The sequence below is a fragment of the Microcaecilia unicolor genome, chromosome 2, assembly GCF_901765095.1.
Source record: "Microcaecilia unicolor chromosome 2, aMicUni1.1, whole genome shotgun sequence".
In the NCBI taxonomy this organism is placed as follows: Eukaryota; Metazoa; Chordata; class Amphibia; order Gymnophiona; family Siphonopidae; genus Microcaecilia; species Microcaecilia unicolor.
The window spans coordinates 54748408-54773208 of record NC_044032.1 but is presented as its reverse complement, the minus strand read 5'-3'; the positions used below and the strand labels follow the sequence as shown (position 1 = coordinate 54773208).

The 24801-nt window shown below is 42.2% G+C and overlaps 1 protein-coding gene across 1 annotated transcript in view; it reads right to left on the bottom strand.

Annotated features, from left to right (window-relative positions):
- Window positions 1-24801, bottom strand: part of DCC (DCC netrin 1 receptor) — a 1295383-nt gene that overhangs the window by 1267975 nt on the left and 2607 nt on the right. The window lies entirely within an intron of this gene.

The window sequence follows — 24801 nt, the reverse complement described above, 5'->3', positions numbered from 1 at the left end:
AGATCCCCCCTTCCCTTTTCCTCAGTGTGCAGCGGCGGCTAAGAAGGCAAATAGAATGTTAGGTATTATTAGGAAAGGAATGGAAAACAAAAATGAGGAAGTTAAAATGCTTTTTTATCGCTCCATGGTGCAACCACACCTCGAATACTGTGGACAATTCTAGTCACCGCATCTAAAAAAAGATAATGTGGAATTGGGAAAGGTGCAGAGAAGGGCGACAAAAATGATAAAGGGGATGGGAAGAGTTCTCTATGAGTTAAGGCTAAAGCAGTTAGGGCTGTTCAGCTTGGAGAAAAGATGACTGAGGGGTGATATGATAGAGGTCTATAAAATAATGAGTAGAGTAGAATGGGTAGATGTGAATTGCTTGTTTACTCTTTCCAAAAATACTAGGACTAGGGGGCATGCAATGAAGCTACAAAGTAGTAAATTTAAAACTAATCAGAGAAAATATTTCTTCACTCAAGGTGTAATTAAACTCTGGAATTCGTTGTCAGAGAATGTGGTAAAAGCAGTTAGCTTAGTGAGGTTTAGATGGACTTGGGGAAAGTTCACTGCTTATTTCTAGGATAAACAGCATAAAATGTATTGTACTATTTTGGGATCTTGCCAGGTACTTGTGACCTGGATTGGCTACTGTTGGAAAGAGGATGCTGGGCTTGATGGACCTCTGGTCTGTCCCAGTATGGCAACGCTCGCCATACTGGGACAGACATAAGCATAACGCTTATGTTTATGTTCTTATGCTGAAGGGTAAGTGCTACTAATATAACAAAGGTAAAGTAAGCAAGGTAGTTGTGTCTCCTCACTTCCCTCAGCATTATTGAAGCACATAAAGGAAATGTACTGTATGTAGAAACTAGATAATGACAGCAAATAAAGACTAAACAGCCTGTCCATTCTGTCCATCTGTAACAATTAATACGGTCTGCAATCCTTTCCTCTCTCTTAAAGAGCCAGTGCTTTGTTGAATTCAGATACATTTTTGTCTCCACCACCTCTGGCCATTCTATGCATTCACCACATTTTCCATAAATAAATATTTCCTTAGATCACTCCAGTCCTGAGACTGTCCCCTTTCATCTTTTTCTCATGGCTCATTGTTCCAGAGCAGTCTTTGAATTAAAAGATGCTCACGTTCTGTGCATTTATGCCATCAAAATATGTATAGTAATATAGTAACATAGTAAATGGCAAATAAAGATCTGAACGGTTCATCCAGTCTGCTCAACAGTCACACTCATAATCAATTCATGACCAAATCAACAATAAATGTGATATAAAACATTTGATCACGGTCCTTCTCTTGTGTTTCTGGGACATAGATCATAGAAGTCCACTCAGCAATCTTCCTACGTTCCAAATACTGAACTTGCCTTCGAAGTCCACTCCAGCCTACCCGAATCTGTCTAGTCACTGTCTGGCACTGTCCTCCGTTTTCAACTATTAAACCAGCCCATCCTAAACTGTGTAGAATCGGTCTTAATTCTTCACAGCCGGACACACTACCATTTGACACATCCACACACATTCACCCATTTAAGTTTTTTTTATACTATCCATTCTTTAATTAGAGATCCTCTGTGTGCATTCCACACATTTTTGTCTCTGACTTATCTTCCCACTCTCACCCTAGTTCAAGAATGCCAAGCTCAGTGTTGCAGACTAATGCTGCAGTGTGGTTTACTTTTAACCCAATTATTTAAGCTCCCAATGCAAACTGACCATTTAATTGTGCTATGAAAACTAAGGGTTCATTTAATTTTTCCCACTCTCTAATTCATGATTTCCTTTTACTATGTTGTACATTATTGTCTCAAGGAATACAGAATTGTTTAATGCATATATTGTTTTACTGCAAAATAAAATACTGGTTTTAACTAAGTACATCTGTCATGGTTATTTGCATGATTGTATTTGAGGTTTACATGTTTCTTTCAGAACTGTAGACAAAGGATGTAGTAACTGTGGTTAGCTTGTCTACGTTTAAAAAAGGTTTGGACAAGTTCCTGGAGGAAAGGTCCATAGTCTGTTATTGAGATAGACATGGGGGAAGACACTGCTTGCCATGGGATTGGTATCATGGAATGTTGCTACTAGTTGGGTTTCCGTCAGGTACTTGTGACCTGTATTGGCTACTGTTGGAAGCAGGATACTGGGCTTTGACCTAGATTGACCATTGGTCTTACCTAGTATGGCTATTCTTATGATCATATGTACAAGTATCTATAAAATAAATTAAAATACATTAGAATATTTAAATGGTAACATTTATATTGTAGATAGTATATGCATAGTTGTGTATCTATGCATGAGTGTGAAAAAGTGGCCAGATTAATTGGTCCTATTAGAATTTATCTTTTATTTATTTATTACATTTGTACCCCGCTCTTTCCCACACATGGCAGGCTCAATGCGGCTTACACAGTAACAATGAATATACAATTTGTAGTGAACGTAATATCATGGGGTTAACGGATAAGTAAATTGAACATAGGAGAATTAGGTGTAGAATTAAATTGAACATAGGAGGAATTAGGTGTAGAAGGAAATGGGCATTAGGAGCAGTGGCGTAGCTACGTGGGGCCTGAGGGGGCCGGGGCCCCCGCAGATTCACCCCAGGACCCCCCTCCCGGCGAACCCGCCCCCGCCGCCGCCTACCTTTACTTTTGCTGGCGGGGGATCCCACTCCCCGCCAGCCGACGTCTTCTCAGTCCTTCCTGCTCTTCAATTTGTTTGCTGACGTTCTGCACGTAATTGTACGTGCAGGACGTCAGACTCAGAGAACAGTTCTGTTCTCTGAGTCTGACGTCCTGCACGTACAACGTGCAGGACGTCAGCAAACAAATTGAAGAGCAGGAAGCGACTGAGAAGAAGACGTCGGCTGGCGGGGAGTGGGATCCCCCGCCAGCAAAAGTAAAGGTAGGCTGCAGCGGCGGCGGGTTCGCGGCGGGAGGGGGGCGGCAATGTTGGCAGTGGGGGGGCGGCGCCGGGGGAGGGCTAAAATGTGCCCCCTCCCCCTGGGCTCTGGACCCTTCCCCCACGGAAGGCTGGCTACGCCCCTGATTAGGAGGTAGGCGTAAGAAGATGGAGAGGAATAGATGGAGAGGAAAAGATTAGGGATAGCAATAAGGGTTATGAAAAGCATAGAAATATAAACAATCGTTGGTAAGAATCATGTGGGCGCGCTTTAGTTAGTTGAATTGTTAGGGTAGGGTTTCTTAAATTGGTGAGTCTTCAAAGCTTTTCTGAAGGGCAAAAGGCTGTTGATCGTTCAGATTGGTCTTGGAAGAGCGTTCCAAAGCTGGCTACCCAGAAAGGAAAAATTGGATTCATAGAAGAATTTGTACTTGATACCCTTGCAGTTGGGAAGGTGTAAATTAAGGTAAGTACAGGAAGATATCAAACTGTTTCTGGTTGGGAGGTCGATAAGGGTATTCATATAGGTTGGGGCTTCTCCGTGTAGTATCTTGTAAATCATAGTGTGAACTTTGAAATTAATTCTTTCTCTAATTGTTTCTCTGATAGAAACAATTAGATCATAAGCAGTGGAATAGGATGGGCCACTGGGTCTGTGACACTACCAATATTTTGTCCAATATAGCATCAGCAACTACAGAACTTGAGGATGGGACCAGGGACTGCCATGTTAGGCCTTTCTGACCAAAAAGGTATTCTGCAGCCCCTGAATTAGATCATTATATAGAAATCTCTAGGAATGGTGACCATTATGAAAAACTGCAAAGTATTCAACCATTTATACAGTGAAATAAATTGCACTGAATATATCCAGATCTTATCCTGCCCAGCTACTGTTTTCTTCTTCTTCTTCTTTTTGTTAACATGAGGGGAAAAAAAAATCACAGTATGAAAATCTACAAATATTGGCCATTTACGCAATCCAAGAATTGTGAAAAATCAAGGCCAAAGATCCAAAGAGGACAATTTGTTCTCTTGGACAAAATATAATTCATCCACAGGATGCTAATTTGCCTAATCAAGAAACCAATCATCTATGCGGGGGCTATAATTATTTTTCCTCATTCTTAGGGAAAGCTCTTGCAGCTATACAGATTCACAAAGCTATAATTTTAACTCTCCATTGGAAAACTCAGTCAAACTATTTGACAACCTGAATAGACATCTTGCAGATAAAATTTTGAATGTGCCTTTTTCATAGTGGGTCATATTTATATTTAATCTCAGTTTTTTGTGATCAGAAAGTATACCTATTTTAAAATATTAGTCGAAGTATTTGTCATCAAGAAAAGTCTTCAGCATAAAGGTTGGCACCAGTTTGCTTGATACTTAATTTTTTCTTTACTAATACTTGATTGTAATTGGAATGACGTTATAAACAAAACAAAATAAATTAAAATAAAGAAACAATTGTCTTCTTAGTGTTACATATGGTATTATTTGATAAAATATACAAAGTCACCATAGGAACACAGAGGGCACATTGGACCAGATCCAGTAAAGGGTACCGAAAATTAGGTACTGTAAAAAATCAGAACTCAGCACAAAACACAGATTCTTGAAACCAACATTGGTTGTGAGGACTTATAACAGTTGAAACCTGATATAAATCCTTGCACACAAGTTGGGCACGCTTCTGCGGAATTTGATAACACAGCATGCATTGTTTTGGAACACCTATGCCCCTCCCATGGCAACACCCCCTTTTGGATTGTGCACTATGGATTTGTGCATCCTGTGTTATAGAATAGAGTGCAGCTAGTTGCGTGCATGAATCTTAAGTAATGGCTGGTGGTAAGGGCTCCCCTTGAAACAACTGTGTGGCAAGTGCTTTACTTGCCACCCGGCCATTTCCTGTAGGAAAGCGAGACTTCCCTTTTACCAGCTTCAGTAAAAGAGGGCCTTGGCACGCATGTAAAACATGCGCCAATGCCAGCGCTGGCCCCCTTTTGCTCCAGCTTGGTAAAAGGGGTCCTGAGTTGGGTGCAATTTTGGGCACGCAAATTTCAGTGATCTTTATAGAACCTGGGGGGCTGTGCTTACTGAACTGCAAGTATTTTATAAGGGAAACCTCTACCCACTGTTTTCTTTCAAACCAACAGCTCAGGGGCCCTTTTACTAAGGTGAATAGGCACCTATAAGCATCCAACATGTGCCAAATTGGAACTACTGCCCCCTCCCCCCCTGGGTGGTAATTGAGGTAGAAAATATTTCTATTTTCTACTGTGTGGAGCTTACTCAGCGGTAATCATCAGTTTACGCGCAATAGCCACTTACCGCCCGATTAGCTCGTGAGACCTTACCGCTAAGTCAATGGGTGGTGGTAAGGTCTCAGGCCAAAAATGGATGCACGCTGGTTTTAATTTTGCCGCACGTCCATTTTCAGCCACAAAAAAAGCCTTTTCTCCAAGTGCGCTGAAAAATTGACCAGCATGTATCCAAAACACTACAGCAGGCCACTTTTTGGCGTGCCTTTGTAAAAGGACCCCTCAATCTCTACAACCCCTTCTCTCTCAGGCCTCAGGAATGCCTGACGTCGGTGTCGGGCAAAATGGTAGAGACTATTATAAGGAACAAAAATACAGAGCATATTCAAAAGCATGGATTAATGAGACAAAGCCAGCATGGATTTAGTGAAGGGAAATCTTGCCTCACCAATCTATTACATTTCTTTAAGGGGTGAACAAACATGTGGATAAAGGTGAGCCGGTTGATATTGTGTATCTGGATTTTCAAAAGGTGTTTGACAAAGTACCTCAAGAAAGACTGCAGAGGAAACTGGATAGTCATGGGATAGGAGGTAGTGTCCTATTGTGGATTAAAAACTGATTAAAGGATAGAAAACAGAGAGTAGGGTTAAATGGTCAGTATTCTCAATGGAGAAGGGTAGATAGTGGATTTCCTCAGGGGTCTGTGCTGGGACCGCTGCTTTTTATCATATTTATAAATGATTTATAGATGGGAATAATTAGTGAGATAATTAAATTTGCTGACGACACAAAGTTATTTCAAGTTGTTAAATCGCGAGAAGATTGTGAAAAATTACAGGAGGACCTTACGAGACTGGGAGACTGGGCGTCTAAATGGCAGATGACGTTTAATGTGAGCAAGTGCAAAGTGATGCATGTGGGAAAGAGGAACCCAAACTATAGCTACGTAATGCAAGGTTCCACATTAGGAGTCACCGACCAAGAAATGGATCTCGGCATCGTTGTTGATGATACGTTGAAATCCTCTGCTCAGTGTGCTACTGCGGCTAAGAAAGCAAATAGAATGTTAGATATTATTAGGAAAGGAATGGAAAATAAAAGTGAGGACGTTCTAATGCATTTGTATCGGTCCATGATGCGACTGCACCTCAAATATTGTGTTCAATTCTGGTCACCACATTTCAGAAAAGGTACAGAGAAGGGCAACAAAAATGATAAAGGGGATGCTATGACTTCCCTATGAGGAAAGGCTGAAGCATCTAGGGCTCTTCAGCTTGGAGAAGAGATGGCTGAGGGGAGATATGATAGAGGTCTATAAAATAATGAGTGGAGTGGAATGGGTAGACGTGAATCGTTTGTTTACTTTTTCCAAAAATACTAGGACTAGGGGCAGGCGGCATGTGATGAAGCTACAAAGTAGTAAATTTAATACAAATTGGAGAACATTTTTCTTCACTCAACATGTAATTAAATTCTGGAATTTGTTGCCAGAGAATGTGGCAAAGGTGTTTAACTTAGCAGGGTTTAAAAAGGGTCTGGATGGCTTCCTAAAGGAAAAGTCCATAGACCATTATTAAATTGACTTGGGAAAATCCACTGCTTATTTCTGGGATAAGCATCATAAAATGTATTTAGCTTTTCTGGGATCTTGCCAGGTATTTGTGACCTGAATTGGCCACTGTTGGAAACAGGATACTGGGCTTGATGGGCCTTTGGTCTATCCCAGTATGGCAATACTTATGTATAGAACCTCGTCCTTGTTGTGTAAATACAAGCATGTTAACTGGGAAGGAGAATGGTGGGGCATAGGTGGGCCCAACATTTACACACTTAACTTACAAAGTACTGTATGTTATGCAGCATGTAATTACCATTGAAATAAATTAATCTACATTTAGGTGCATGCACTTACAACAGGTCAATGGCTAACATTTATGACAAAAAAACCTTGCGGACACCAATTTTAACCTATAAAAATTTTCTCAGATACACTGTTCAATTCTTCTCATTACAATATCTCAGTATACCATTTTTACTCATATTTTTATATTTATAGTTTTTTTTTCTTCCAAACGGGAGGGGAAAAGCCTCAGCAGTCATAGGTTCTTGCTGTGGAAACTAGGTGTTGTCCATTCTACTCAGTCACTCTGACATGAATACCACAGCTGCCTACTGACTCAGACCAATCATCAGCAAAAACCTCTCAATAATATTTTCAAACTTTCGTTTTTAATTCATTTTTAATTTTCACTCTTCTTCTCAATACTTGCAGCAAACATGTGGATTTTGTGTGCTTAACAGCTACTATCCAACAGCACAGCTAAATTAATTGTTATGACAGTTTTCCATAGTGACTGGTTTACTGTAACACTTTAAAAATCAGATGAAAGGGAATGGGATTTGACATATTGCCTTTCTGTGATTATAATCAAAACAGCTTACATATTATATACTGGTACTTATACCTTGTACCTGGAGAAATGGAGGGTTAAGTGATTTGCCCTGAGTCGCAAGGAGCTGCACTTCTTGGGCAACTGCACTAACAACTAGGCTACTCCTCCACTGAAATGGCTAGTAGGTAGGTTATACTACATGAAGAGTATATCTTCCTATATACCAGTGACTCTTGTATTCATATTCCCATCAGACATGGTACCGAGAAGCTCTGTATTGCCACTCGGCTCAGCAAATATTTAAAAAGTTATGAACTGCTGTAGAGCATCCAGACCACAGCATCTAAGATTAACTTCTTACCCAGTGAGTGAATCTTTCCCAATCCCTCCACAGAATATTGAAGAATTAGTTACTTTAATATCTAGCAAGAATGATTCCCCCCCCCCCCCCAAGTTTGCCATAGAAACAGAGAGCACCCAAAGTAGGTGTTCTTAGTTGAAAACATGAAAGCATATCACCCACACATCAGCAGACTTGGTGAATGTTTGCCATCAGGATTTGTTTTTGATAAATGCATGAAAAGGTTGTCTAGAAGCTTTCTGTTTATCCAGGATGTCTCTGAGCCTTGTATAAATGATCAAAGAGGGCCAGATTTTAGTTGATACGGCAGTAAACAGAAGCGTGTTGTGTCCCTCCCCTAGGTCTTTCAGACAGATTTTTTTGTCACAAATATAAAGCATGTGGAAGTCAGACTTACAGTGCAAGATCTCACTGATCTCTCCTAAAGTACATTATACCGGAATTTCAAATGTGCCTATCTGTTTGAAGCTAGGATAGAATATATTTCAAGCATATCTGATGGAAAATGAAGACGGCAGCCTTGTACTTACAGACAAATACAGAGTGGAAGGTTTCAGAAAGTTCCAAGAACACAAGAAATCCAATATCTTCAAAGCATAAAAGGTTTTAGTCTCCAGTAAAATAATGTCTGTTGCATGAACAGTTCGGACCCAACACGGGCGTGTGAGTCAAAGAAACTGTCTCTGTGCTGCTGTCAAAAGTTCTGCGCAATCCCTGATATTAAGGTTATTCTCCTTGCCACGATTTGTGTTCACATTTAGTTGAGACCTCCAAAGAAGGCTTATTGACGAAACATGGCCTGTGCTGGGTCCGAATTGTTCACACAACTCACATGATTTTATTGGAGAATAAAACCTTTTATGTTTTGAAGATATTGGACTTCTGTTGTTTTTGGAACTTTTTGAAACCTTTCACTCTGTGTTTGTCTGCTTGACTGCTGTGGAAATATACTTTTCCCTTTCTGGTTAGCCTTGTACTTACCAAATAATCATTGACACAAGGAATTACTTTATCATAAATAGGCATTTCTCTCTTCTATCTTTCCTTTAGATTTTTAAACATCCCAATTTTGCTGTTCCCATTGCACAAAAGTACCTCACTATGCTAAATGGAATGAACTTGATTTCCTTAAGCAAAAATAAAACACATCATAAAGTATATCTGTGAATGTGAAACTATTTGAGGTCCCAGTCACCAAGTTTCTGGGTAAAGATAATTGTCCTGTAGGAATAATTATTCAGCATCTTCAAGGGATTTTCCATTGATAATAATCATTGATCCAGATTTCAATCTTATGGTAGAGGAAAGCAGAAAAGTAGAAATACAAGTCACTTTACTTGCACAGATCTGGAACTACAGATCTTTGCCTGAAGATTTATTACCCTGCAGCTTCAGAAGGAGGGGGAAAAATCTACAGTATTTTTTTTTAATGCCTATTTGACTTTTGACCTAAAATGCTGAATTTAAGAATCACTAAAGAATAATTGAACCCCAAGGGAAAGATAAATATAACAAGATACAAAAAAATGAATTAATCCCACTAACTTTAAGTTGGGGGGCACTCTGGGGCATGGGATAAATCTCAAAACCAACACGAATTTTTCAAGAAGGTTTTTAAAAAGAGAGTGAGGAAGATTCAGTATAGGCTGAATAACAATAGCCAAGGTTCATTTCAGTGAGAAACACCGACCAATGCAGTTCACTTAAATCATAAAGCTTCCCAATACTCTCTTTATCTCAGTATAAGAACCCCCCTCCCAACATCACCTAGCCATTCCCCAAAACACCCCCATTAAGGAGGCCCACACATGTGAACATGAATTTAACACATGACAGCCTCTCCTGGCACTCCCCTAAGATCCAAAACCCCCCAAAGCCTCTCCTGGCACTCCCCCCCCCCCCCCCCACACACACACACAACCCAGTCCCCAGCCTTACCAGGAGTCCCTGATGTAGTGGGTTAGAAGCAATGCCCACTCACTCCTGTCTCATTGCCACATGGTCAGAAAATGGCTGTAAGATCTCTAGTGGTAATACCGCAATGTTACCACTAGGGGTAAGGCTTCCATATATGGGCATTTTCTGACCCAGAGGCCATTTTCTTCACATCAACCACTTGAAGCTGAGAGCAATCTTTTATGTGCCTTGAGTATTCATTCACCATTTTTCAATTCCTCTGTACTGGCTTAGACTGTCAAGTGGCTGTGGCTGAGGCTGGGAATGTGAGAAGGTGCTAAAGGTAAAGAAATGAGAAGGAAGAGAAGAATAGATGCTATAGGGGAAAAGCAAGGACACATGTAGGTGAAGGTAGAAATAGAACAGCAGAGGGATGGATGTTTGAGAATAAGAAGTAGTATTAATTTTTATTACATTTGTACCCTGCACTTTCCCACTCATGGCAGGCTCAATGTGGCTTACATATTGTATACAGGTACTTACTTGTAACTGGGGCAATGGAGGGTTAAGTGACTTGCCCAGAGTCACAAAGAGCTGTCTGTGCCTGAAATGGGAATTGAACTCAGATCTTCAGGACCAAAGTCCACCACCCTAACTACTAGGCCACTCCTCCACTTGGATGATTATTGGAGGAGGTGGTAGGTGAGTGGAGGCTATGGAATGGGAAGAGAAGATATGAGGTGGGGGATGGATACTGGGGATTAGAGAAAAAGAGGCAGAGGACTATGAAGAGGATGAGAGACAAAGGGAAAAAGTGAGAGGATGGAAATGAAGGAGGTAAAGGGGAAAGCCTGGATAAGGTTGCAAGACATAAGAAACGGATTGGAGTTAGAAAGGGATGAGTGACAGAGGTAGATAAGGCTGGGGAGGGGATAAGTACAGAGAGTTGAATGTGGCACTAGAACGAGGGAGAAAGTTGAGGGAACAGAAGGCTGGCAAATGACATGAAAGTAGCAAGTGGGAATGTGAGTTCAAGGGAGGTAAGCATAGGAAATGGAAAGGTGATAAGCAGGTGAAAGGTTTTTAAAAAAGGAGATTGAGGACTGTGGGGTGAAGGAGGAGTAAAATCTAGCTACGGGTTGATAAAAAGAACATGAGGGAAATGAAAAAAAAATGAAGGCCTATGTCAGAGATAGATTTAAGGGAGGCAGAGAAGAAAGGAAAGGAAGAGAAAATGAGAATGAACTCTCAGATAAAGACTTAAGAGGAAAATTACCAGAGCAGGTGGTAAAGAGAGACCAAGAACAAACCTACTGAAAACAATAAAATGATCAGATATAAAGGTACAAAAAATATTTTAAATAGAGAATAACATGTCAGCTTTTAACATGTTAATTTCTTGTATGTTCTTCTTTCCAGGAAGATTTGCGTTTCTTTTCCCCTTTCTTCAGTGGGATAGTTGAGGGCTGTGGGGCCATTCTGGGGTGGGGGGCACTGTCCTGGATTGGGAACAGTATGAAAGGGATGCATGTGTTAAATATATATCTACTATAATAAAACTCACCTTGAATGTTCTGAAGACAACATTCTGAAGTCACTCAATCACTCCCTGAAGGGTTCATAGATTCATGGTGGTGAAGCCACTCCACTGACCCGTGCCCCGCCCACACGTCAAACGTCAAAACGTTGTGTTCAGAACACAGTAAACTAAAGAAAGGGATCGCAACCAAGCGTGTTTCCCTACTCTTCCCCCTGCCTAGGAAACGCAGCCTACCAACCTCCCGACCCTCCCGCGGAGAAAATCTGGAGGGAAACCACCTCCAAAGCTCCGGAGTCCAAATGACTCCGGACACTAGTGTTCGACGTCCAACCCCTCTCCCCCCCCCCCAAAGCCGTTGGTTGAACAAAGCTCCGGCGTAGAAGCCCCGCCCACAGTATGCTGCAAGTCCAACCCCCCCACACCACCCCACCCCCAAAGCTGCAGTTTAAAACAAGCCCCGCCCACAGAATGCAGGAGGTGCAACACCTCCCCGCAACACCCCCCCAAAACACCCCCCCCCCCAAGCCACCCACCGTTGCGTTGCTTTGCCGGCGGGGGACCCAAAACCCCGCCAGCAGAAGCGCTGTGTTGTCTGCTGAGTCTCACTCCAGCGATCTTCGGCATTGCTGCTAGCCTGTGCAGATAGGGCTTCTGTGCGTCTGACGTCCTGCACGTGCAGGACGTCAGACGCACAGAACCCCGCCCTACACAGGCTAGCAACGCCGAAGATCTCTGGAGTGAGACTCAGCAGACAACATAGCACTTCTGCTGGCGGGATTTTGGGTCACCCGCCAGCAAAACTATGCGATGGTGGGTGCGATGGCGACGGTGGGTGGGATGGCGGCGGGGGGGGGGGCCATCGCGCTCAGGAGGCGCTTCCTTCCTTCTTCTTCTTCATCTTCATCTTCAAAGCAGCGCTTCCTGAACCCCCCCACACGCACACACTCTCATTTGGCCACACTTCCTCAAGGCCCCCCCCAACATACACACACACACTCTCACATCTGCCAGCGCTTCCTGAAACCCCTGCCCCCCCACACTCACTCATCTGGCAGTGGTTACTGAACTCCCCCCCCCATACTCACTCTCATTTGGCCACAGTTCCTCAACGTCCCCCCCCCCCCAACACACACACACTATCTCATCTGGCAGCGCTTCCTGAAATCCCTGCCCCCCACACACACACTCACTCACTCACTCATCTGGCAACCCCCCCCCCCCACCACACACACACACACACACTCACTCAGTCTCTCATCTGGCAGCGCTTCCTGAACCCCCCCCCCACCCACACACTGTCATGTGGAAATGCTTGATAAAACGCCCCCCTCCACACACACTCACTCACTCATCCCCCGCACCCCTCTTCTTCCAAGCTGAACCCCCCAACACATCCCCCCACTCCACCCCCAACACACACACTCTCCCTCTCTCCCCCTCCTCCAGCACACCAATTGCTTGGGTGCAGTGGCGGGAATCTCAGACAACAGAGAGAGAGGGGGGGCTGACACCAGAGAGAGAAAGAGAGAGGAAGAGAGGTATCTCTGTCACACACACACTCTCTCTCTCTCACATACAATGTCTTTCTGACTCTCACTCTCACACACTCTGTCTCACACTGTATCACATTCACTCTCTATGTGTCACACAGTCACTCACACACTAGCTTGGTCTCATACACTCACTCTCACAGAGAATCTGTGTCTCACACACACTCTCTCGCACACACACACACTCTCTCTCACACTGTGTCTCACATACGCACTTGCACACACTCTCATTCTCACACACACACTCTGACACACTCACACCCAGACTCACTCTCTCACACACACACACTCACACTTTCACTCTCTCTCTCACACACACAGTCACTCTCACATACACTCTCCCAAACATACACACTCCGAGGAAAACCTTGCTAGCGCCCGTTTCATTTGTGTCAGAAACGGGCCTTTTTTACTAGTATGTTTATAATACTAGCATATATGCATCTATGTATACATTTACGTGTGTATAAGCAAGCATGACACCTAAACCCTGTTCTGCAAATACCCACTTACTGCAGGATTCTATATAATGGGCCAAAAGATCCACGTGGAAATCCAGGTGAATTCTATAACAACACACACAACTTAATTAGCTTAACAAGCTAATCAGTGTTGATAACAGCACTTAATAAGCAATACTGAGTACTAATTTGCAATAATTAAAATTTACATGCACAATTCGCTAAGTGTATTTTGCAATAAACTGCACCTAAATTCTAATGCGTGCAGTTTTAAAGGGGCGTGGCTATAGGCAGGGAAATGGGTGTTTCATGGGCGTTCCAAAATTTACACACATAGTTATAGAATATGGCCCTATTGTGTGTAAATGTACACACAGGGATTTACCCCACGTTTTCACTGGTGTAAATGGGAGCACATAGTTTTAGGCACTGAGATATCAACTACGCAAATTCTATATTCCACGCCTAAATCTAGGCACCACTTATAGAATATGCTTCGACGGAAATGTTTACAATGCAGACTTTTTAGGTGCCTTATATAGAATCTGGCCCTTAACGTACAAGGCGCATATTTGCAAGTGGGCATACACAGGAGAGGTGTATGCAGGTGGGAAATTAGGGACACAAATAAACTGGGCAACACAATAAATAATAATGGGTGATTTCAATTACCCCGATATTGACTGGGTAAATGTAACATCGGGGCATGCTAGGAGTTAAAATTCCTTGATGAAATCAAGGACAGCTTTATGGAGCAGCTGGTACAGGAGCCGACGAGAGAAGGAAAAATTCTAGTAGTAGTAGAGCGCATGATCTGGTGCGGGAGGTAATGGTGCTGTGGCCGCTTGATAACAGTTATCATAATATGATCGGATTTGATATTAGTTTTGAAGTAAGTATACGTGGAGGTGCATAATCGAACGGAAACGCCTATCTCCATGGGCGTTTATCTCAGAGAACGGGTCCGTGAAGGGGCGGGCCGAACCGTATTTTCGAAAAAATGGACGTTTTTGAGCTGGGCGTTTGTTTTAGCGATAATGGAAACTAAAAACGCCCAGCTCAAAAACATCCTAATCTGAGCCATTTGGTCGTGGGAGGGGCCAGGATTCATAGTACACTGGCCCCCCTGACATGCCAGGACACCAACTGGGCACCCTAGAGATCAGTGCGGTGGACTTCAGAAAAAGCTCCCACATGCATAGCTCCCTTACCACGGGTGCTGAGCTCCCAACCCCCTCCCCCAACACCCACTACCCACAAATGTACAACACTACCGTAGCTCTTGGGGGTGAAGGGGGCACCTACATGTGGGTACAGTGGGTTTTGGAGGCCTCCCATTTACCAGCACAAGTCTTGCAGGTGTGGGGGGGATGGACCTGGGTCTGCCTGCCTGAAGTGCACTGCGGTACCCACTAAAAGTGCTCCAGGGACCTGCATACACACAGGCCTCTAGGACTTGTTACTGCTGTATAACATTGGCACACCAGTTGACACTTGAAGACTAATCTCTCCGAAAACGTCCTTTATTGGAATAACTGTGTTTACTCACAGTTAACTGCAGATCAGAGGTTCTGCCCCACCACTGGCAACGAGTCTCCCTGGTAGTGAGATTAGCAGGTCAGAGCCACATTCAAGGTAAGAACTAAGTTCTCTAACGTAGCTAACACATGGAAGGGATCTAAAACTGGCTTACAAAAATGGTCACTACCTCATGGACTACCGGAAACACAACAGGGCACACTCTGACCCAGTAGGCAGGGGGAAAAGCACTATGGGAGAAGAGCCTACCAACTACCAACATCGTGAGACTGTAACACAAGCTAATGAAATCATGGAGCCCAATACCCTACACCCACCACAATACAATGCTGATGTGACCCTGTAGTGCACCCGAGAGCCACATCTGACCCAGGGAAAGGCTGTGAGAGGATCGAACATATTCTGCTGTCATGGAGGTGGGTACGGAATTTGAGGCTGGCATACAGGCTGGGAAAAAAAGTTTTTAAAGTGTTTTTTTTTTTGGGTGGGAGGGAGTTAGTGACCACTGGGGGAGTCCGGGGAGGTCATCCTCGATTCCCTCCAGTGGTCATCTGGTCAGTTGGGGCACTTTTTTGGGACTTGTTCATAAAAAAAAGGGTCCAAAAAAGTGACCGAAAATCGCGGTAAAAACGCCTTTTTTTTCCCGATTATCAGCTAAAGATGCCCATCTCTCCTCGGCTGCTAACCACGCCCAGTCCCGCCTCCGACACGCCTCCGACATGCCCCCGTCAACTTTATTCGTTTCCACAATGGAGTGCAGTTGGAAACGCCAAAAATCGGCTTTCGATTATACCGATTTGGGCGCCATTGCCAGAAAAACGCCCATCTCCCGATTTGGGTCTAAATATAGGCGTTTTTCTCTTTCGATTATAAGCAGGATAGGAAATCAAATACAAAAAGGAGACTATGATAAAATGAGAATAACAGTGAAAAAAAACTTACAGGAGCAGCTGCGAGGGTCAAAAATTTAGATCAGGCATGGATGCTGTTCAAAAACACCATCCTGGAAGCCCAGGCCAAATATATTCTGCGTATTAAAAAAGGAGGATGGAAGAACAAACGACAGCTGGCAAGGTTAAAAAGTGAGGTGAAGGAAACTGTTAGAGCTAAAAGAAATTCCTTCAGAAAATGGAAGAAGGAACAGACTGAAAATAATAAGAAACAGCATGAGTAATGTCAAGTCAAATGCAAAGCGTTGATAATTAAACTCTGGAATTCGCTGCCGGAGAATGTGGTAAAGGTGGTTAGCTTAGCAGAGTTTAAAAAGGTTTGGACAGCTTCCTAAAGAGAAGTCCATAGACCATTATCAAATGGACTAGGGGAGACTCCACTATTTCTGGGATTAGTAGTATAGAATATTTTGTTCTTTTGAGGGATCTTGCCAGGTACTTGTGACATGGATTGGCCATTGTTGGAAACCGGATGCTCGGCTTGATGGATCTTTTGTCTTTCCCAGTATGGCAATACTTATGTACTTATATACACAGGAGAGGTGTATACAGAGCATGAGCAGGACACTGGTGGAACTCCCACTTACATGCACAAATTACAGGACACACTAAATTACTTGGGTATATGCTGATCTTAGGCATTCTTACTTACACCAGCTCTATGGCTGGCGTAATACTTACACTTAAATGTTAAGTGTGTTTATTCCCAGTGATGCTAACATTCTATAAAGGAAAGTGGACACCTTCTTTCCTTTATAGAATAGGTGTAAATCTAATTCTAGGCACCCTGTTATAGATTTGCCACCAGTGTATAGAGGGATTGGAGAGAATTCTAAGTGCCAAGCTCTGCATACTTTCCTCACTTGTCTCATTTGCATATAGTAAGAGAGCGAAAAATAGTACTCTCAACAGAAAGGGGACTTGATATGCTGCCTTTCTGTGGTATTTTGCAACTACATTCAAGGTGGTTTACATATATACAGGTATGTATTTTTTTGTATCTGGGGTAATGGAGAATTAGGTGACTTGCCCACAGTCACAAGGAGCTGCAGTAGGAATTGAACCCAGTTCCCCAGGATCAAAGTCTGCTGCACTGACCACTGGGCTACTCCTCCACCCACTCCATGCCAAAAGAATATCTTGTTTATCTGGTTGTATCAGATGCAATTTGAGCTCGGCTTTCGTTTCCCTTACTACTATTCTTTGCACTGTATCTCCCCCAGGTTTGCTAGAGTTCCACTTGAATTTTGCATGGTTCCACTTCTACTAGCAGGCAAGCCAGGCATTCACCATCTTCTCGGTAAATAAGTGTTTCCAGTTTCATCTAAGTCACTCTCCTTCCAGCTCTATAATACAACCCTTTAACTTCGTGGCTGTTTTTTTTTTTCTTTTGAAAATATTACCTTTTTATTTAACATTTTCAAGTTTTCTATTATAGCCTTACATTTTTTGAGAACATATATGGAGTCCTTTAATATTGTTCATGAACGGTTTGATTTTTCTATAGACTGGGTCTCAGCAGTGTCCTTTTCAAGGGCAATATTACTTCCTTCTTCCTACCAGTGATATGATCTTTAATATGCTGGAGTATCTCTTTTGGTTAGCAGCTAACATTCCATTTCAAGCAACAGTTATTGTCTTCAGCCCAGCAGTTTCCTTTTGCTTCTTTGGTTTTACAGCTCACTCAGAATTAGTCTTTAATAAAGCCATGATTTTATTTGTAATTCTGTGGAGGATTTTAACAGTTTCAGCCCTTTCTTTTTTGTCTTACCCGGCCATTAGAGTGGCAAGCCTTCACCAAGGGTTCCTAAATAATTATTCATAATTATGGTAACAGTGCTTATTTTAGAAGTATTGTTTGCATTTTAGACATACATAAACTGGTACTTAAGTACTCGATTCTATAAATGGTGCCTAAAATATTGGTGTCAAAAAGTAGCACTTAGTGCTATTGCATAAATTACGCTTACAAAGGCCATTCTACAAAGGCGTGTAAGGGTCTACATGCATGCAGCATGCGTCAAATTGTCTAATGCATGCACCTGGTAATTCTGAGTTTTCTACTGCGGGGGCATTCCTGGCAGTAATTGACATTTGGCGCACGCTGGATGGTTACCACGTGGGTGGTGATAAGGGCTCAGGCCATAAATAGACGCGCACTGGTTTTAATTTTGTCATACATCCATTTCCCAGCCAAATTTAAGAAAAAGAAAATGTTTTTCCTGATGTGGTGGAGAAAAGTTCCAACAAGTGTCCAAAAGTGGAGGACTGTCCTAGTGGTTAGGGTGGTGGACTTTGGTTCTGAAGAACTGAGTTTGGTTCCCACTTCAGGCACAGGCAGCTCCTTGTGACTCTGGGCAAGTCACTTAACCCTCTATTGCTGCATTGAGCCTGCCATGAGTGGGAAAGTGCAGGGTACAAATGTAGCAAAAAAAACACATACCCACACTACCGCAGGCCACTATTTGGTGCACCTTTGTAAAAGGGCCCCTCATTTTCTATTTTCTACTGCGGGAGCATTCCCGGTGGTAATCAGCAGTTGGCATATGCTGGACGGTTACCATGCAGGTATGCATGAGTCCTTACCGCTAAGTCAATGGGTGGCATTAAGGGCTCAGGCTGTAAATAGATGTACACTGGTTTTAATTTTGTCACATGTCCATTTCCCAGCCAAATTTAAAAAAAGAAAATTTTTTTACTGATGCGGTGGAGAAACGTTCCAACAAGCATCCAAAACACATGCCCACACTACCGCAGGCCACTTTTACATAGTAACATAGTAGATGACGGCATAAAAAGACCTGCACGGTCCATCCAGTCTGCCCAACAAGACAACTCATGTGTGCTACTTTTTGTGTATACCCTACTTTGATTTGTACCTATGCTCTTCATGGCACAGACCGTATAAGACTGCCCAGCACTATCCCTGCCTCCCAACCTCCAGTCCCACCTCCCACTACCGGCTCTGCCTTTGTAAAAGGGTCCCACAGTTAGGCACAGTTTATAGAACAATGCATAGCATCAGGAACTGCAACTGTATTTAGGCATTGCCAATTACATCAATAAATCCCCATGCGTAAATTAGGCATGGATCCCGCTAATTCTATAACAACACACATAAATTTTTGGAACGTCCCGAACCTCCCATGCCCCTCTCATAGCTACACCCCCTTTTCGGAGCCATGCACCAGAATTTACATACTCTTCTTTATAACAAAATGCCTAGAAAAATGCATGCATGCATACATTCTAATTTTTGCCAATTAGAGATGATAATTGCTTGCTATTATCTAATTATCAGCACTGATTGGCTTGATAATCAATTGTTGTGCACACAAATTAGATGTGCATCCAAATTTGTGTGTGCAACTCAAAGCACCATATATAGAATCTGGGGGGGTAAATGTGAATCTTGTATGAATATCTATGTTTGATGTATCAAGTCTGGGATATACACATCTAAAACTGAGTGAAGAATGTGGAAATAACAAGGGGGTGTGATCTGGGCATGTTTTGAATAGGCCTAAAAAGTGAACATTTATTCCCCATTTTAGAAGGGGGATGAATGTCTATATCAGCGGTTCCCAAACCTAAACCTGGAGGCAGGGCCACCTAGAGACAGAGCCGGGCCCACAGCTGCCGCCCTCCCCAACTCAGGATGCAGCCGCCACCTCCCCCCACTCAGCACACATGCATCTGCCGCTGCCACCCCTCACTCGCTTGCTTGCTCAAGCCACCACCACCCCCTACCTTTCTGCATCTGTGCATCAGCTCCTCCCCAGCCTATGAGGGGGGGGGGGGGGATAGGCATTGGGTTCTGTCTCTCACCTGCTTGTTAACATGATAACCCAGTCCTGACTGGCTGTGGACCTGGGGTGCCTCTAAGACTAGGTTTAGGAACCACTGGTCTATATCCTAACCAATTGATACTGTGATTTATATCTGCTACCTAGGACGTCTAGGTTTCAGAAAAGTGTTCCTATTGGGCAGAGCTCCACCATTGGGACTAGGGGAGGTCACCCCACTTAATACTTTAGTGCTTGAAGCCCTCATCCCACCCAAAAAAAGTCAGACTGGCAATGGAAAATGAGCTCTGTGACAGCTTCAGGAAAAATAAACATGATTATATTTAAAATACCTTAGATTGACATTTATATTCAGGCACATAAATGTTTATGTTGTTATTCCTCAATAAAAAAAAAGTTTATGACACTCATTTTCAAAGCAGATAGACTTACAAAGTTACATAGAGGGGCATTTTTGATAGCTTGTCAAAGTCGGACTTTTTACGCTAAATGTCCCATTGAAAAAAAAACATACAAGTGAAAAACACAGAAATATCAAGCCATTGGGATGTAGGAGAGGCCAGACATTCCAGGAGAGCAATGGGGTACTGTAGGGGGCACTGCTGTAGAGTTCATATAAATGATCCCAGGTACATATCTCATCATTGCTCCCTTATCTTGTCTGCCGAGCCCTCCACCACCACCCCCAACCCATTCCCCTTAACTGTACACCACTGCAATAGCCTTATGGGTGGAAAGGGACACCTCTATGTGGGTACAGTGGATTTCTGGTGAGCTTTGGAGGGCTCACAGTTTTTACCACAAGTGAAACAGGTTGGGGAGGTATAGACTTCGGTCTATCTGTCTACAGTGCACTGCACTGACTACTAAACTACTCCAGGGACCTGCATGCTGCTCTAATAGAGCTGGCTATAACATCTGAGGTTGTCATAGAGGCTGGTATGTATTATTTTTATTCATATTTTTGTGGATGGGAGGGGGTCAGTACCACTGGGGGAATAAGGGGTCATCCCTGAACCCCTCCAGTGGTAATTTAGAACACCTTGCTGTATTTTATTTGTTCTAAAACAGGTCATAAGTACATAAGTACTCTATACAAATGCTAATAATAATAATAATAATATTGCCATACTGGAACAGACTGAAGGTCCATCAAGGCCAGCATCCAACAGAGGTTTATCCAGGTTACAAGTACCTGGCAAGATCCTAAAACAGTACATTTTATGCTTCTTATCCTAGAAATAAGCAGTGGATTTCCTCCAAGTCCATTTTAATAATGGCTGATGGACTTTTCTTTGAGGAAGCTATTCAAACCTTTTTTAAACCCCACTAAGCTAACTGTTTTTGCTACATTCTATGGCAATGAATTCCAGAGTTTAATTACATGTTGAGAGAAGAAATATTTTCTCCAATTCATTTTAAATTTACTATTTTGTAGCTTCATTGGAAAGAGTAAACAAGCGATTCACGTCTGCCCATCCCAATACAATCATTATTTCATAGACTTCTACCATATCTGCCCTCAGCCATCTTTTCTCTAAGCTAAAGAGCCCTACCCGCTTTAGCCTTTCCTCATAGGGAAGTCATCCCATCCCCTTTATCATTTCCGTTTCCCTTCTCTGTACCTTTTCCAATTCCACTTTATCTTTTTTGAGATGTGGTGACCAGAATTGCACCATGGAGCAATACACAGGCATTATAGCATCCTCATTTTTGTTTTCAATTCCTTTCCTAATAATATCTAACATTCTATTTGCTCTCTTAGCTGCCGCCACACACTGAGCAAAGGGTTTCAACGTTTAGATTTTCACCATGGACATTTTCATTATATTCCATTATAGCTGTAAAATGTCCAAGTGTTAGCCACACCCTAAACCCACATAATTCCATCTTCAAAACACCCCCAACACGCCCCCTTGTGATTTTGATGCACTACAGATGAATTGCATAGATAGACATTTGCAAAACAGGTTTCGAAAATACTGATTTGGACGTTTTCAGATGATTTCCATCCAAATGCTAGTTTTTGATACTTTTTGGACGTTTTTCTCTTTGAAAATTGAGCCCCGTATAGTAACCTATGTAACTTTGTAAGTCTTTCTGCTTTGAAAATGAGTCTCTATGTGTCTATTTTGACCTGTTGATAGATGTTTATTTTTCTAATATGTATGGTCATGCCACACTTAACCAGTGTATAAACATTAATTTCTCCTTCTATGCTGGGAGATCCTGTTAAAAAATTATAGCAGAACTTGAGACATCCTGACCTGGAGGTCTCAATTCCAATTTGAACATCCTTTCTGAAATGCCATTCTACAGCTATTAATACTTGGGTAATTTCAGTCATTAGATATGCTGCTGGAATTATAGAAATGTAGACTGCACACAAGCTGATTTAGATAAACTTACTTGATGAACCAGGAAATTAATGACAATAAATCATGCACTATATCCATGAAATGAGATTGATAGACTGAAATTTAGTCTTTAAAAACTCATTATAGTACAGCTGTTATCACTATTTTCAGTACTGACAGAATTACTATCTAAGAAAGTGGTCTCCATTCATTTTTAAGTTGGGGACACTTTGAATCCAAATAAGCTGAAGGAGAGTCACCAAATATTTTCCCATGGGAGGCCTTGGCACTGCTGATCAATGTGTGTTAATGACATTCATCCCACCAGCCTGCTTTCAAACTTTTTATTATGTATATCCTCAAGGAAGTGGGCATTTCCAAATACATTCTCTTATGTCTACTGAGAAATGCCCTGTCATTTCCCCCATCCACTTCCCCCTTTCCACGCAGAAGAAAAACTCATAGCAACAACTTTTTCAGGTACATCAAAGCAGAAAGACTGCAAGGGAATCAGTGGGACTGTTAAATGATGGAACAAAAAGGGCGCTCAGGGAGGACAAGACCATAGCAGAGATACTGAATGAATTCTTTGCTTCAGTCTTTACAGAAGATGTAAGAGATAACCTGTACCAGAAATGATTTTTAAGGGTGATGATGCGGAGGAACTGAAAGAAATCTTGGTGAACCTGGAAGATGAACTGAGCCAAATCAACAAATTAAAGAATAGTAAATCACCTGGACCAGATGGTATACATCCGAGGGACTGAAATAATTCAAACAGAAATTGCTGATCTGCTGTTAGTAATCTGTAATCTGTCATTAAAGTTGTCTGTAGTACCTGAAGATTGGAGGGAGGCCAATGTGATTCCAATTTTTTAAAAGGGTTCCAGGGGTGATCTGGGAAATTACAGACTGGTAAGCCTGACAACAGTGCCAGATAAAATAGTGAAAACTATTATAAAGAATAAAATTATAGAACACATAAATAAACATGGTTTAATGGGACAGAGTCAGTATGGTTTCAGCCAAGGGAAGTCTTGCCTCACCAGTTTGCTTCATTTCTTTGGAGGCATGAATAAACTTGTGGATAAAGGTGAGCTGGTTGATGTAGTGTATCTACATTTTCAGAAATCATTTGACAAGGTTATTCATAAGAGATTCATGTGATAGGAGGCCATGTTCTGTTGTGGATTAAGAATTGGTTATTGGACAAAAAACAGAGAGTAGGATTAAATGGTCATTTTTCTCAGTGGAGAAGGTTGAATAGTGGAGTGCTGCAGGGATCTGTATTGGGGCCAATGCTTTTTAACATATAATGATCTGGAAATCGGAATGATGAGTGAGTTGATTAAATTTGTAGATGACACAAAACTATTCAAGGTTGTTAAAACACATACAGGCTATGATAAATTGCAGGAAAACCTTAGGAAATTGGAAGACTGGACATCCAAATGGCAGAGTAAATTTAATGTGGACAAATGCAAAGTGATGCACATTGGAAGAATAAACCAAATCATTGTTACCTGATGCTAGGGTCCACCTTGGGACTTAGCAACCAAGAATATGATCTAGGTGTCATTGTAGACAATGCGCTGAAATCTTCTGTCCAGTGTGTGGCAGCATCCAAAAAAGTAAACAGGATGCTAGGAATTATTAGGAAAGGGGTGGTGATACCTCTGTATCGCTCCATGGTGTGACCTCACCTTGAGTATTGCATTCGGTTCTGGTTGCTGTATCTCAAAAAATATATAGTGGAGTTAGATAAATGTTCAAAGAAAAGTGACCAAAATAATAAAGGGGATGGAACACATATGAGGTAAAGCTAAAGAGGTTAGGGATTTTCAGCTTTGAAAAGAGATGGAAGAGGGAGATATAACTGAGGTCTACAAAATCCTGAGTGGTGTAGAATGAGTAGAAGTGAATCAGTTTTTCACTCTTTCAAAAAGTACAAAGACTAGGAGGCACTCAATGCAGTTACATGAAAATACTTTTAAAACAAATAGGAGGAAATAGTTGTTCACTCAACAAATAGTTAAGCTCTGGAACTTTTTGCCAGAGGTTGTAATAACAGCAGTTAGCATATCTGGGTTTAAAAAAGGTTTGGACAAGTTCCTGGAGGAAATGTCCATAGTCTGCTAATAAGACAGACATGGGGAAGCCACTGCTTACCCTGGGATTGGTAGCATGGAATACTGTTTGGATTTCTGACAGTTACTTGTGACTTGGATTGGCCACTGTTAGAAGCAGGATACTGGGCTAGACGGACCATTGGTCTGATCCAGTATGGCTATTCTTATGTTTCTTCCGTTAGCTTGGGTGGAAAGGCAGATAGTAGCAGAAAAAAAGTCAAAATGATGATGAGTGCCACCCTAGAGATCTCCAGGGGTGACCATTGATCCCCTCTGCCTTGCATTGAAGAACACTGGCCTTAAATAAAGGAAATCCAAATTCAGAAACATCCCTTGTAATGGTAAATAGACAACACCGTGACTGAAGGTTAAGTAGTTTGTCCTCATATACGTTTAGGGACAGACAAAAGTATATGGGATGTGTCAGAAAGGGGAAGATGTATTTACATTCATGGTAGATATGCCACTATTTTTCCAGATCCTGGAATGAAATGAACCTTCCCCCTCATGGGGAAAAAGATTTAGGCAGTGGAGTTCCCCCTTCCCTTTCCTCTCACTGTCTGCTGTCCTTGCCAAATCTTTTCTGAAAAAACTCTGCACTTCTCATCACATGCTCTTGTGGGTAAGGGT